We start from the raw sequence: 14,265 nt of genomic DNA on the forward strand, positions 1-14,265 counted from the left end.
TGGGTGGGCCCTTTTTCAAACAAGTGGTATCCTTATAAATTGGGGAAATTTGAAGACAGTTAACTCACACCAGGAGAACACCACATGAAGATGAAGAAATCAGAGTGATGTTGCTACATGCCAAGACATGCCAAAGAGTGCCAGAAAACCCCTCAGAGCTAGCAAAGAGACAGGGAGGAGATTCTCCTCCACAGACCTCAGATGGCAACAAGCCTGCCAACCCGTGGGTCTCAGACATCCAGCCTCCAGAACTGAGAGACCATAAGGGTCTGTGGTTCAAGTCACCCGGTTTGTGGTACTGTCAGCCCATATCCTCGGATGGAGAATGCACAGATATGGAGGGCCAAGTCTGGGACTTGAGAATATCCTCGAATTTTGGTATCATGGAGGCTCCTAAAATCAATCCCCTGCAGATACCCAAGGGCAACTGTACTTTATCAGAGCAGAGCTAGGAAACTAACCTCCGCCTGATGATGAAGGATCAACAACATCAAATTGTAGGAAGAGCACACAGAAGGGGTAGTTAGGGGTATGGCCATCTTTGGAAATTGCAACCTGCCACAGCCCATCCCCTCACCAACAAAAATTCACCTCCTTCCCACATGCAAAATGTACTGGTCCCCTCCTACAAACCACCAAACCTCATCCCATTACAGCACCAGCTTAAAGTCCAGGAACTGATCATCTAAATCAGATTCAGAAGGAACCGAGGCTTCTGGAGTATAGTCAAGGAGCACAGCTCTTTTGGATCTGAAGAGTCATCAATTAAAGAGACCAGTTATCTACCCGCCCCCAGGGGCCACATGCAGTGGGGGAACAGCTCACGGACATCTTCTCTTTTTAAAGTCATCCCCATTCTCCGAAGAGCCTGAAACCATCAGCTCTAGAACACCATCAGAGATCTCGCTTAAGGGACTTCCCTGGTGAGCCAATGGTTAAGAATCCTCCTCCCAATGCAGGGGATGTGGGTTAGATCCCTGATCAGGGAAACTGAGATCTCACATGGTGCGGAGCAACTAAGCTGGTGAGCCACAACTAGAGAGTCCATGTGCAGCAACAGAAGGCCCGGAGTGGTGCATGGAAGATACCACATGCCGCAGCTAAGATCCGACACAGCCAATAAATCGATATTTTAAAAAGATTTCTCTCACACTGTTTTCTTCCCTTGTAGAATTAGATGATCTCAGAGTTGGAAGGGGATGTAAAGTTTAAGCCAGCCCTGCACGCAGCCTGGACAAATCTCATTCTAGGCACGATGTTGGCCTAAGAGAGTCAGACCCTGAAAACTAGATACTGTATGATTCCGTCTGTGGGAAGCTCAAAACTGGCAAACTAACCGGAGGAAATATAGGACAGAATAACGGTTAACTTTGGCGGATGGCTTGACAGTGAGAGATCATGAAGGATCCCTCTAGGCTTGATCTGTTTAGTGGTTACACAGGTTTTTAAGTGCGTAAAAATACATGATATAGCTCAGTTTTTTTTAAAAGATATTTAAGTTAGTTCTGTGGCTTCCATAATCAGGGATTTCATAAACTAATCAAATTCCATACTTCCCTCTGAGCCTTCCAATTGGAATAACGGGAGAATTTAATTTTCTAAATTACTATGGATTAATGTTCTATCTAGGGAAAGGCTGGATGTTTTTCTTGGGTTTAAAAAAAAATACGTAAATCCATGGCTGATTCATATCAATGTATGACAAAACCCACTGGAAAAAAAAATAATAATAAAAAAAAAAAAAATACGACTGATTTTGAAGCTATGTTCCTCAAATCCCACAAGAGGGCGCTAAACAGTGGCCTTGACCTCTCCAAAAGGCTGTTTAATGGTCCCTGCTTTCCTTCCCCACCACTTCCTGTCGTCTGACTCTGTCCCTTAAGGCCCCACACAAGCGCCTAAGCAACAGGTGAGAGCGAGACCGCTCCTTCTTTGAGGGCTTCTATTATATAAACAAGAATGAGAAATGCCGAAGCAGGATTTTGTAAAAATGGTGATATATTTTAGGTGTTTTACTTTTACATACATGTGGTGAGTGATATTTTAGAACACTCCACACATTGTAGAGCATTTCTGAGATTGTTAGTTATTTTCTGCATCTTTCCCAAAGGGTCACTTCCAGCCAAAGAAATGCACACCTGCCCCTCCCAGCACAAACCATGCACATACACACCAGGCACTAGCACGAACACATACAGGTTTCAGCCACCTGAGATGTTGTCAGTATCTCCCAGTTTTTCATGGTCCCTCCAGCCTGTTGAGCTCCCAACAGCCTGGAGATTTCTAAACGAAAATCCGACAACCTCATCCACAGAAACAGGACTGGATCCAAAGCTAAACTATTCATTCAAAACATGAACATTTTATAGATAAGGAATTTTTTTTGTTATTTTAATGATTTGATCTTAAGTGCTGGTTCCACTGGGGCTTCCCAGGTGGCGCTAGTGGTAAAGAACCTGCCTGCAATGCAGGAGACATAAGATATGTAGGTTCGATCCCTGGGTTGAGGAGATCCCCTGGAGGAGGAGGGCATGGCAACCCACTCCAGTCTTCCTGCCTGGAGAATCCCATGGACAGAGGAGCTTGGTTGGCTACAGTCCACGGGGTCGCAAAGAGTCAGACATGACTTAAGTGACTTAGCATACGCTGGTTCTAACCACAGCAAAAATCCAGGTGAGACCTCATGGCAACCCACTCCAATCTTCCTGCCTGGAGAATCCCATGGACAGAGGAGCCTGGTGGGCTACAGTCCATGGGGTCGCAAAGAGTCGGACATGACTTAAGTGACTTAGCATACGCTGGTTCTAACCACAGCAAAAATCCAGGTGAGACCTCTTGTTCTCAGATTTCTGGGCTCTGCAAGTGGTTGTCATTTGTCAGAGACCAGACTTTGAGTCTAACTGCCTTGGATTGGAGAAGCAGCCCTGGGGAGCATGAGGTTAATCCCGGATAAGCAGTGAGCTCTGGAGAGAGCTTTGCTGAAGGAGGAAGGCCACTGCTGCAGCACCTCTCGGTGCTGGGGGGAAGGGGGACATCAAAGCTCCTGGGTTTCCCATCTCTTCAAAGCTTCAGATCAGCAGAAAGAGGAAGTCTCTGCTGGTCCTAAAAAAAAAAAAAAAAATCTAGACTTTTGGGGGCAGGGAGCAAAATCACACAGAAATCCTACCTCCCTTAAAGATTTCTGAACGTTCAACTTGGCATTATTGGGACTTCCCTGATGGCCCAGTGGTTAACACTCTGTGCTTCCAATACAGGGGGTGCAGGTTCAAGCTCTGGTCTGGGAACTAAGATCCCACACGCCATGTAACATAGCCAAATCATAATAATAAATTGGTATTATCTTGATTTGGAAGAGTATAGGAAATCTGCATAGGGACAGTACTTATTCATTTTGTTATTATTATTATAACTCACATGGTATCTGCTATAAACCAACGCGTCTAAGTGCATTACACTCATTAAATCCTCTCAACAGTCCTCAGAAGTAGGCATTATTAACACATTTTAGAGCTGGACAAACTGAAGCACAAAGTAGCTGACTTATATTATGGACTGAATCATGTCACCCCAAATTCATATGCTGAAACCCTAACCCCCCATATGACTAGATTTGGAGATGGGGCCTTTAAAGTGGTCATTAAGGTTAAATGAGGTCATAAGGGTGGGGCCCTAATCCAATAGAATCAGTGTCTCTATAAGAAGAGGAAGAGATACCAGGAATACACATGCACAAAGAAAAGGACATGTTAGCACAACAAGAAGGCTAACACAGAGTAAGTAAGTAAGGTTAGCACAGTAGCCATTTGCAAGCCAAGGAGTGGGCCCTTGTCAGAAACCAACCCTGCTGGCACCTTGAGCCTGGACTTGTAGCCTCCAAAACTTTGAACAAGGAAATTTTTACAGTTTAAGCCACCTAGTCTATAGTATTCTGTTAGGGAAGCCCTAGTGAACAGTACAGGTGACTTGCCCAAGAATTTTTGCCTGATAAATGGAAGAACTGAGATTTGAATCTAGATTGTTTGACCCTGAGTCTGCTTTCTTTATTCCTGGCCACACCATGTGGCTTGCAGAATCTCAGTTCTGTGACCAGGGATTGAACCCGGGACACAGCAGTGAAGCACCAAATCCACACTGGACCACCAGGAAACTCCCCTGAATCTGTGCTTTTAATGGCTAATGCACAGGGTCTCTTGCCATGAAAAAGGAGAGAGGAGAGTCCTGTCTGGGAACATGAGGCTGACCACAGGAACTGCCAAGAGGCAGGAGCGTTTACTCTGCACACTTTATGTCAAGGAGAAGAGGGAAAAGTGGAAGCAGTAACAGATTTTGTTTTTTCGGGCTCCAAAATCCATGTGGATGGTGCAGCCATGAAATTAAAAGACACCTGTTCCTTGGAAGAAAAGCTATGACAAATCTAGACCACATATTAAAAAGCAGAGACATCATCTTGCCAACAAATGTCCATCTAGTCAAAGCTATGGTTTTTCCAGAAGTCATGTACAGATGTGAGAGCTGGACCATAAAGAAGGCTGAGCACCAAAGAACTGATGCTTTCAAATTGTGGTGCTGGAGAAAACTCTTCAGAGTCCCTTGGACTATAAGGAGATCAAACCAGTCAATCCTAAAGAAAATCAACTGTGAATATTCATTGGGAGGACTGATGCTGAAGCTGAAGGTCCAATACTTTGGCCACCTGATGCAAAAACCTGACTCCTTGGAAAAGACCCTGATGCTGGGAAAGACTGAAGGCAAACAGAGAAAGGGGGCAGCAGAGGATGAGATGGTTAGATAGCATTACCAATTCAATAGACATGAATCTGAGCCAAATCCAGGACATAGTTTTAGACAGGGGAGCCTGGAGTGCTATAGTCCATGGGGTTGCAAAGAGTCAGACACGACTTCAGTCAGACACTGAACAACAACAACAGCAAAGCCCATGGCACTAAGAGCTTTGCATGGATTATCCTTTTAATACCAACAACCATCCTGTGAGGTTATTTGTAGTAGCCACCCCTCCCCCCCACCATTTCACTAAGGCCTTAAGAAGAAGCCAACAGGGGCAAACTCACCCCAGACCAGCTGGGAACACTGTGCTAAATACAACTAGTTGTAACTATGAGAGATCATTTTGTTGTGAGCAGCTTCACCACCTGGCCCAAAACTGTTCAACCATCCTCCCAAATGGGAGAACAGTTGAATCAAGTGAGAATTAAGCCTCCACTTCTCTGGGAAGGCCTCTGAAATCAATGAGCCAGTGAGGAAGGTGTCCCCACTGAGATGTCACAGTGTTGAAGAAAAGGGTCAGTGGGGAGCAGCAGGAAGGAACACTGTCAGAGGGACTTACCCAGACAAGACTGCTGTGAGTGGGTGGGGGAGTGCAAATTAAACAGGACCGCTGCCCCCTCCCTCTTAGAATAAGTCATGGCTAATGGGCTTCCCTGGTGGCTCAGTCGGTAAAGACCCTGCCTACAATGCAGGAGACCCAGGTTTGATCCCTGGGTTTGGAAGATCCCCTGGAGAAGGAAATGGCAACCCATTCTAGTATTCTTGCCTGGGAAATCCCATAGACAGAGCAGCCTGATGGGCTACAGGCCATGGGGTCTCATGACTAGACCGCCAATGGGGCCTCAGCAGAGGTCAGGTTGATGTCAAAGGGGGCTTGCTAACATTGCCTCCGTTTCCAGCCGCATCCTCTATGTCCCCCCAAATAGACCTCACTTCCTTTTCTAGGCACTCAGTTTCATCAGACCCATGGACGTGTTCGGAAAGACTGACATAAATCATCTCCATGCTCCCTGCACAGCATTTTCCGGACAAGATGTGTTTCGAAGGTAAGCACACCTTTGTGGCTAAAGTCAAGGAAGAGACCTCAGCTTGGTGCTAATATGTCTTTCATGACATTTCTCATATTTTCTTGTCTTTTGACAAAGAAAGACTAGACTTCAGATTCAGAGCCTTTTATGGGCAGCAGTGTCTTCCCTCCTACCTCCTGGAAATTCCAAATTACACACACAGGGTCCCCTAATTCACTGATATCCTGCTTATTATTTAATTCTTTTACTTTCTATCTTGCCTTTTGAAGGGTTTCTGTTGCTATGTCTTCAAGTCCACTACTTTCTGCTGTGATGTCTAATCTACAGTTAAGCCCATTCAGTGTATTTTTCATCTTAGACATGTAATTTTCACGTCAAGAAGTTCAATGTAGGCCTTTTCATGTCTCTTCTTAACTTTTTGAACATGTGAAGTACAGTTATAGTAACTGACTTATCTCTTATTTCAAACATCTGTGTCACTTCTTGGTAAGTTCAGGTTGATTTACTTTTCTTCTCATTATGAGTCCTATTTTCCTGTTTCTCTGAAGATGCTAGACACTGTGAACTTGATTTTTTAGGTACTGAATAATTCTGTGTTTATTATAATGATTCTTAATCGTTGTCCTGGGATATAGTTAAATTATTTGAAAGCAGTTTGATTCTTTCTTTAGATTTTTTAAATTAATTTATTTTTCATTGAGGGATAATTGCTTTACAATATTGTGTTGGTTTCTGCCATATGTTAAGGTGAATCAGCCATAGATATGCACGTGTCCCCTCCCTCTTTACCTCCCTCCCACCTCCCACCCTATCCCCCCCTCTATGTTGTCAGGAGCACCAGTCTGAGCTTCCAGAGTCATAAAGCAGACTCCCACCAGCTAGCTATTTGACATGTGGTGAGACATATGTTTCCATGCTATTCGCTTCATTCATGCCTCCCTCCCTTTCCCCCACTGTGTCCACAAGCCTGCTCTGCAAGTCTGAGGGAAACCATTTGATTCTTTTAGGTCTGAACTTCTAAGATTTTTAGGCAAGACCCAAGCAGTGTTTAGTCTCGGGCTAATTAATCTCCACCACTGAGGCAAAACCTCAGCCATGAATTACGAAGTTTTCCAGCTCAGCTGGTGGGACCCACTCTTCCTGGCCGTGCGTGGGTGCCAGGCGCTGTTCTCCCATCAGCCTCCGGTCATGTCCTCACACACATATCCTGCCTTATGCTTGCTGAGACCTCTGCGGACTTTCCCAGTTCTGCCTGCAGCTCCCTTCTCCCCAGCACTCTGTACTGCGAGCTTTGCCACGGAGGTGTCCCCAGACTTTCGGCTCTGTCTCTTCAACCAAGGACACCTCCGGGCTCTGCCTGGCTTCTCCCACCATGCGCCATAGCCTGGACATTCTTTAAACACAATGAGCTCATTGATCGTAGGGCTACCCTTGTTTCCTCTCTTAGGAACCACCGGCCCTCCTGGTTTTATTTACAGGATCTTGAAAACCGCTGGGACTTCCCCGGTGATCCGGTGGTTAAGAATCCGCCTTGTAATGCAGGGGATGTGTGTTAGATCCCTAGTCCAGGAACTAAGATTCCACGTGCTGCAGGGCAACTGTGCCCACAGCTACTGAGCCAGAGTGCCACAAGAAGAGAGTCCAGCCTCTGAGACCAAAGATACACGTGACGCAGTGCAGATTCCGCGTGCCGCAGCTAAGACTCAACGCAGTGAAAGAAAGAGAGAAAACTGCTGTTTCACATAAGCTTTTTTTGTTTGTTTTTGCTTCAAGTGGCAAGGCAAATCCATCTCCCATCCCTCCATCTTGACTGAAAGTTGAAGTCTCATGTTAACTCTTTCAGTTAGATTTTAGAATTTTCTTCACATAGGTCCTGTGCCTTCTCACTTAACCCAGGCGGCTCAGTGTCTGAAGAATCCTCCTGCAAGTGCAGGAGACACGGGTTTGATTCCTGGGTCGGGAAGATCCACTGGAGAAGGAAATGGCAACCCACTCCAGTATTCTTGCCTGGGAAATCCCACGGACAGAAGAGCTGGCAGGCTACAGTCCATGGGGTCACAAAGAGTCAGATACAACTTAGCAACTAAACAACAACACATTTTTTTTTCAGTTAATTAATTTGTTTTGATTGGAGCATAATTACTTTACAATACTGTGATGGCTTTTGCCACACGTCAACATGAATCAGCCACAGGTATACATGTGTCCGCCCATCCTGAACCCCCCTCCCACCTCCTTCCCCACCCCATCCCTCTGGGTTGTCCCAGAGCACCCTCTTTGGGTGTCCTGCTTCATGCATCGAACTTGCACTGGTCATCTATTTTACATATGGTAATATACATGTTTCAATGCTATTCTCTCAAATCCTCCCACCCTTGCCTTCTCCCACTGAGTCCAAAAGTCTGTTCTTAACATCTGTGTCTCTTTTGCTACCCTGCATGTAGAATCATTGGTATCATCTTTCTAAATTCCATACATACATACATATATATATATATATGTGTGTGTGTGTGTGTGTGTGTGTGTGTGTGTTAATATACAGTATTTGTCTTTTTCTTTCTGACTTACTTCACTCTGTGTAATAGGCTTCAGGTTCATCCACCTCATTAGAACTGACTCAAATACATTCCTTTTTATATCTGAGTAATATTCCATTGTGTATATGTACCACACTTCCGTATCCATGCATCTGCTGACAGACATCTATACCTACACTGAGGCCAAACTCCACCCAAGAGCCAGCAAGCTCCAGTGCGAGAGACTCCATGCTAATCCTCCAGCAAAACAGGAACACAACCCTGAACATTAGAAGACAGGCTGCCCGAAGCCATACCAAACCCACATGCGTGCTTTTCTACACGTCGCTTCAATCATGTCCGACTCTGTGCAATTCTATGGACCATAGCCCACTAGGCTCTTCTGTCCATGGGATTCTCCAAGCGAGATTACTGGAGTGAGTTCCATTCCCCTCTCCAGGGGATCCTCTCAACCCAGGGATTGCACCTGCATCTCTTGTGTCTCCTGCATTGGCAGGTGGGTTCTTTACCACTAGTGTCACCTGGAAAGCCCATGGACACCCAGAACTCACTACTAGACACTGAATTGCCCTCCAGAGAGGATCCAGCTCCATCCGCCAGAACACAGACACAAGTTCCCCAACCAGGAAACCCTCACAAGCCACTGGTCCAACCCCACCCACAGGGAGCAGACTCCACAACAAATATATTCTAGAGACTTCCCTGGTAGTCCGATGGTTAAGACTCTTTGTCCCCGATTCAGGGGGCATGGATTCACTCCTGGTCGGGGAACTTATATCCCACATGCCACAGGCTTGGCCAATATATATAAATATATATGCATATGTATATACATATACTAATTTTTATTGTATTGTAACTATTTCCTCTCATCTCCATTTCTAGGTATTTATTTCTAGAGTGGAGAAAAACTACTGATCTTTGTATATTTCACATTTGTCCTGAAATCGAACCATGAATTGTTCATACATTTATTCAGCAGCAGGTAACAGGAAGATGAGAGGCAGGCATCTAGGGCTGGTGCAGCTGCTCAGTGCTGCCAACAGGAATGCAAGCTCCACTCTCCTCAGCACATTAAGTTTGTCCTTGTGCTTGTTAACTCATGGCACAAAAAGGCTGCTAATAGAACTCCAGCCCCCTCATGTATGATCCAAGCAGGAAGAAGAAAGGGGGAAGCAGGAAGTGGCTCCCTTTGGAGGAAAGCAAAAGATTTCTCAGATTAGATTGTGTCATCTTAGCCAGAACTGTAACATTTGGCAACTGGAATAGCAGGTCAGTCTGGGGAAACAAACGTTTAGCTGGAAATTTTACCACAAATTCGCCCCAAAAATCAGGGTTTGGTTGGTTATGAAGAGAATTGATGTTGGACAGACAATTAACAGGCCTTCAAGCTACTCTTGCATTCTTAGAATAAACCCTGCTGGCTCATATATTCTTGTAAATACCTTGCCAGATTCTATTTGACAATGTGTTTTGATGTGTTTTTTGTTTAAGGCTATTGCAATACTCAGGATTAAAGACCTGAACTAAGGTAGTGGAAATGGAAGATGAAATATATTTATTTTCGGGAGCTTCCTGTTCAAGATAGTGGTGTAAAAGGATGTGCACTCATCTCCTGCGAGAGCACCAAAATTGCAACTAACTGTTGAACAACCATCAATAGGAGGATGCTGGGACCCACCAAAAAAGATACCCCACATCCAAAGACAAAGAAGAAGCAATATGGTAGAAGGGGCATAATCACCATAAAATCAAATCCCATACCTGTTTGTGGGTAGGTGACCCACAAACTGGAGAACAGTAATACCAGAGAAGTTCTCCACTGTTGTGAAGGTTCTGGACCACACCTCAGGCTTCCCAGCCTGGGGATCTGACAAAGGGACTGGGAATCCCCAGGGAATCTGGCCTTGAAGGTCAGCGGGATTTGATTACAGGACTTCCACAGGACTGGGGGAAACAGAGACTCCAGACTTGGAAGGCATGAACAAAACCTTGCACACACTAAGACCCAGAGGAAAGGAGCAGTGACCCAACAGAAGGCTGAACCAAAACTACCTGCTAGTGTTGAAGGGTCTCCTGTGGAGGCGTGGGTGGGCAGGGGCTCACCACAGGGGCGGGGGTACTGGCAGCATCAGGCTGGGAAGGTCCACCTTGGCCTAAACCCTCTTGGAGTTTGCCATTAACCCCACCATAGAGCCTGTAGTCCCCAGGGCTGGGTCACCTCAGGACAAAAAGCTACCAGGAAGTTCAACCCCACCTATCAGCAGATAATTGGATTAAAGTGTTACTGAGCAAGGCCCTGCCCACCACAGCAAGACCCAGTTTTTCCCATCACCAGCTCCTCCCATCAGGAAGCTTACTCAAGCCTCTTAGCCTCCTCCAGCAGAGGGCAGACAGAAGCCAAGAACCACAGTCCCACAGCGGCTAAAGCAAAATCATCATCCATGATGATGAAAAAGCAGAAAGTTATGGCCCAGAGTCCCAGATGAAGGGACAGCATGTTGTTGCTCAGTCACCCAGTCGTGTCCGACACTTTGTGACCCTATGGACTGCAGCATGCCAGGCCTTTCTGTCCCTCAACCATCTCCTGAAGTTTGCCCAAGTTCATATTCATGGCATCAGTGATGCCATCCAGCCATCTCATCCTCTGACGCCCTCTTCTCCTTCTGCCCTCAATCTTTCCCAGCATTAGGGACTTTTCCAATGGGTCAGCTGTTCACATCAAATGAACAAGATATTAGAGTTTCAGCATCAGTCCTTCCAATGAGTATTCAGGGTTGATTTCTCTAAAGATTGACTGGTTTGATCTCCTTGCTGTCCAAGGGACCTTCAGGTGTCTTCTCCAACACCACAGTTCAAAGGCATCAATTCTTTGGCACTCTGCCTTCTTTACAGTCCAGCTCTCACAACCATATTATGACCACTGGGAAAACCATAGCCTTGACTATACAGACCTTTGTTGGCAGAGTAATGTCTCTGCTTTTCAACACACTGTCTAGGTTTGTCATTGCTTTCCTGCCAAGAAGCAATTGTCTTCTGATTTCATGGCTGCAGTCATCATCCACAGTGATTTTAGAGCCAAGAAGAGGAAATCTGTCACTACTCTGAACTTTTCCCCTTCTATTTGCCATGAAGTAATGGGGCCAGATGCCATGATCTTAGTTTTTTAATATTGAGCTTTAAGCCTGCTCTTTCACTCTCCTGCTTCACCCTCATCAAGAGGCTCTTTACTTCCTCTTCACTTTCTGCCATTAGAATGGTATCATCCACATATTTTGAGATTGTTGATGTTTCTCCCCCATCTTGATTCCAGCCCGGCATTTCTCATGATGTGCTCAGCATATAGGTTAAACAAACAGGGTGACAGCAGACAGCCCTGTCATACTCATTTCTCTATCTTGAACCAATCAGTTGTTTCATACAGAGTTGTAAATGTTGCTTCTTGACCCACATACAGGTTTCTCAGGAGACAGGTAAGATGGTCTGGTACTCCCATCTCTTCAAGAGCTTTCCACAGTTTGTCATGATCCACACAGTCAAAGGCTTTAGTGTAGTTGATGAAACAGAGGTAGATGTTTTTCTGGAATTCCCTTGCTTTCTCTGTGGTGTTGGAGAAGACTCTTGAGAGTCTCTTGGACTGCAAGGATATCCAACCAGTCCATCCTAAAGGGAATCAGTCCTGAATATTCATTGGAAGGACTGATGCTGAAGCTGAAACTCCAATACTTTGACCACCTGATGCAAAGAATTGACTCATTTGATAAGACCCTGATGCTGGGAAAGATTGAAGGTGGGAGGAGAAGGGGACGACAGCAGATGAGATAGTTGGATGGCATCACCAACTCAATGGACATGAGTTTGAGTAAACTCCGGGAGTTGGTGATGGACAGGGAGGCCTGGCGTGCTGCAGTCCATGGGGTTGCAAAGAGTCGAATACGACTGAGTGACTGAACTGAGGACTGACTGAGCAACTGAACTGAACCTGTGACCCAGTGAATGTTGGCAATTTGATCTCTGGTTCCTCCACCTTTTCTAAATCCAGCTTGGACATCTGGAAGTTCTTGGTGTGCATAAGGCTGAAGCCTAGCATGCAAGATTTTAAACATGGCCTTACTAGCATGGGAAAGACGTGAAGTCGCTCTGTCGTGTCCGACTCTTTGCAACCCCATGGGCTGTAGCCCACCAGGCTCCTCTGTCCATGGGATTTTCCAGGAAAGAGTACTGGAGTGGGTTGCTATTTCCTTCTCCGGGAGATCTTCCCAACCCAGGGATTGAACCCAGGTCTCCCTCATTGCAGGCAGACACTACCATCTGAGCCACCAGGGAAGCCCTAGCATGGGAGATGAGTGCAACACAAAACCTCAGAAAAACACTAAATGAAGTGGAGATAGGCAACCTTACAGAAAAAAAAAAAAAAATCAGAATAATGATAGTGAAGATAATCCAGGATCTTGGGAAAACAATGGAGAAGATACAAGACATGTTTACCAAAGACCTAGAAGAACTAAAGAACAAACAGAGGTGAATACACTAGAAGGAATCAATAGCAGAATAACTGAGGAAGAAGAACAGATAAATAACCTGGAGGACAGAATGGTGAAAACCACTGCCGTGGAACAGAATATAGAAAAAAAAAAAAAAAAGGAAAAAAAAGGAAGACAGCCTAAGAGACCTCTGCACCAACATTAAATGCACCAACATTCACATTATAGGGGGTCCCAGAAGGAGAAAAGAGAAAGGACTTGAGAAAATATTTGAAGAGGTAATAACTAAAAACTTCCCTACATGGGAAAGAAAATAGTCAACCAAGTCCAGGAAGCACAGAGAATCCCAGGCAGGATAAACCCAAGAAGGAACACACCAAGACACACAGTAATCAGACTGACAAAAATTAAAGACAAAGATAAAAAATTAAAAACAAGGGAAAAACAAATAACATACAAGGGAACTCCCATCAGGCTATTAGCTGATTTCTCAACATAAACTCCACAAGCCAGGAGGGAATGGCATGATATATTTAAAGTGATGAAAGGGAAGAACCTACAACCAAGAATACTCTACCCAACAAGGCTCTCATCCAGATTTGAAGAAATCAAAAAGTTTTCCAGACAAGAAAAAGTTAAGAGAATTCAGCACCACCAAACCAGCTTTCCATCAAATGCTAAAGGAACTTCTATAGACAGGAAACCCAAGAGAAGAAAAGACCTGCAAAAAATAAACTCAAAACAATTAAGAAAACAGTAATAGGATTATACATATCGATAATTGCCTTAAGAGTAAATAGATTTAAGTGCACCAACCATGAAGACTGGCTGGGCAAATGAAAATAGGTACACATATGCACTTTCACTTATCACTCTGCTTGACCCTCCAAATTGTATGTAATTATTTTATATTGTTAATTGTGTTCTCATTATGGCTTGCAATTTTAATTCGTGTGGCTATTGATTGTGTAAACTGATAAATATTCTTCACTAATGTGATTATGTAGCTATTAACTGTTTTAACACCATTGTATCATGATTGGTCAACAGAAAAATAGAACTCTGTATCACCTTCTATGATTTAATAGGAAAACCTGTAATCACTTTTTAAAATCCAGATGCATATCAGAATTATCTTGAAATTTGTTTTTGAAAAATACAAATAGCCAGGTATTGCTTTTTTTTTCCTCCAGAGCGCCAGATGTTTCTAATGAGCAGTCATGTTTAAAAACAACTGGACTATATGATGATCTTTTAGTTTGTTTCACCTATTTCATTTTCAGTACTACCATTTAGTTTTCCAATTTCTCCATCTTTTTTTTTTTTATATTTTTTTCTCAAGCCTTTCTTAAGCATAGTAGAAAAGCTTTTGTATACGTATCAATAATATATGTATTTAAAAAATAGATATGCAACACGCAACAAAGGTTT

Source organism: Cervus elaphus, chromosome 8 (assembly GCF_910594005.1).
Source record: "Cervus elaphus chromosome 8, mCerEla1.1, whole genome shotgun sequence".
NCBI classification, from domain to species: domain Eukaryota; kingdom Metazoa; phylum Chordata; class Mammalia; order Artiodactyla; family Cervidae; genus Cervus; species Cervus elaphus.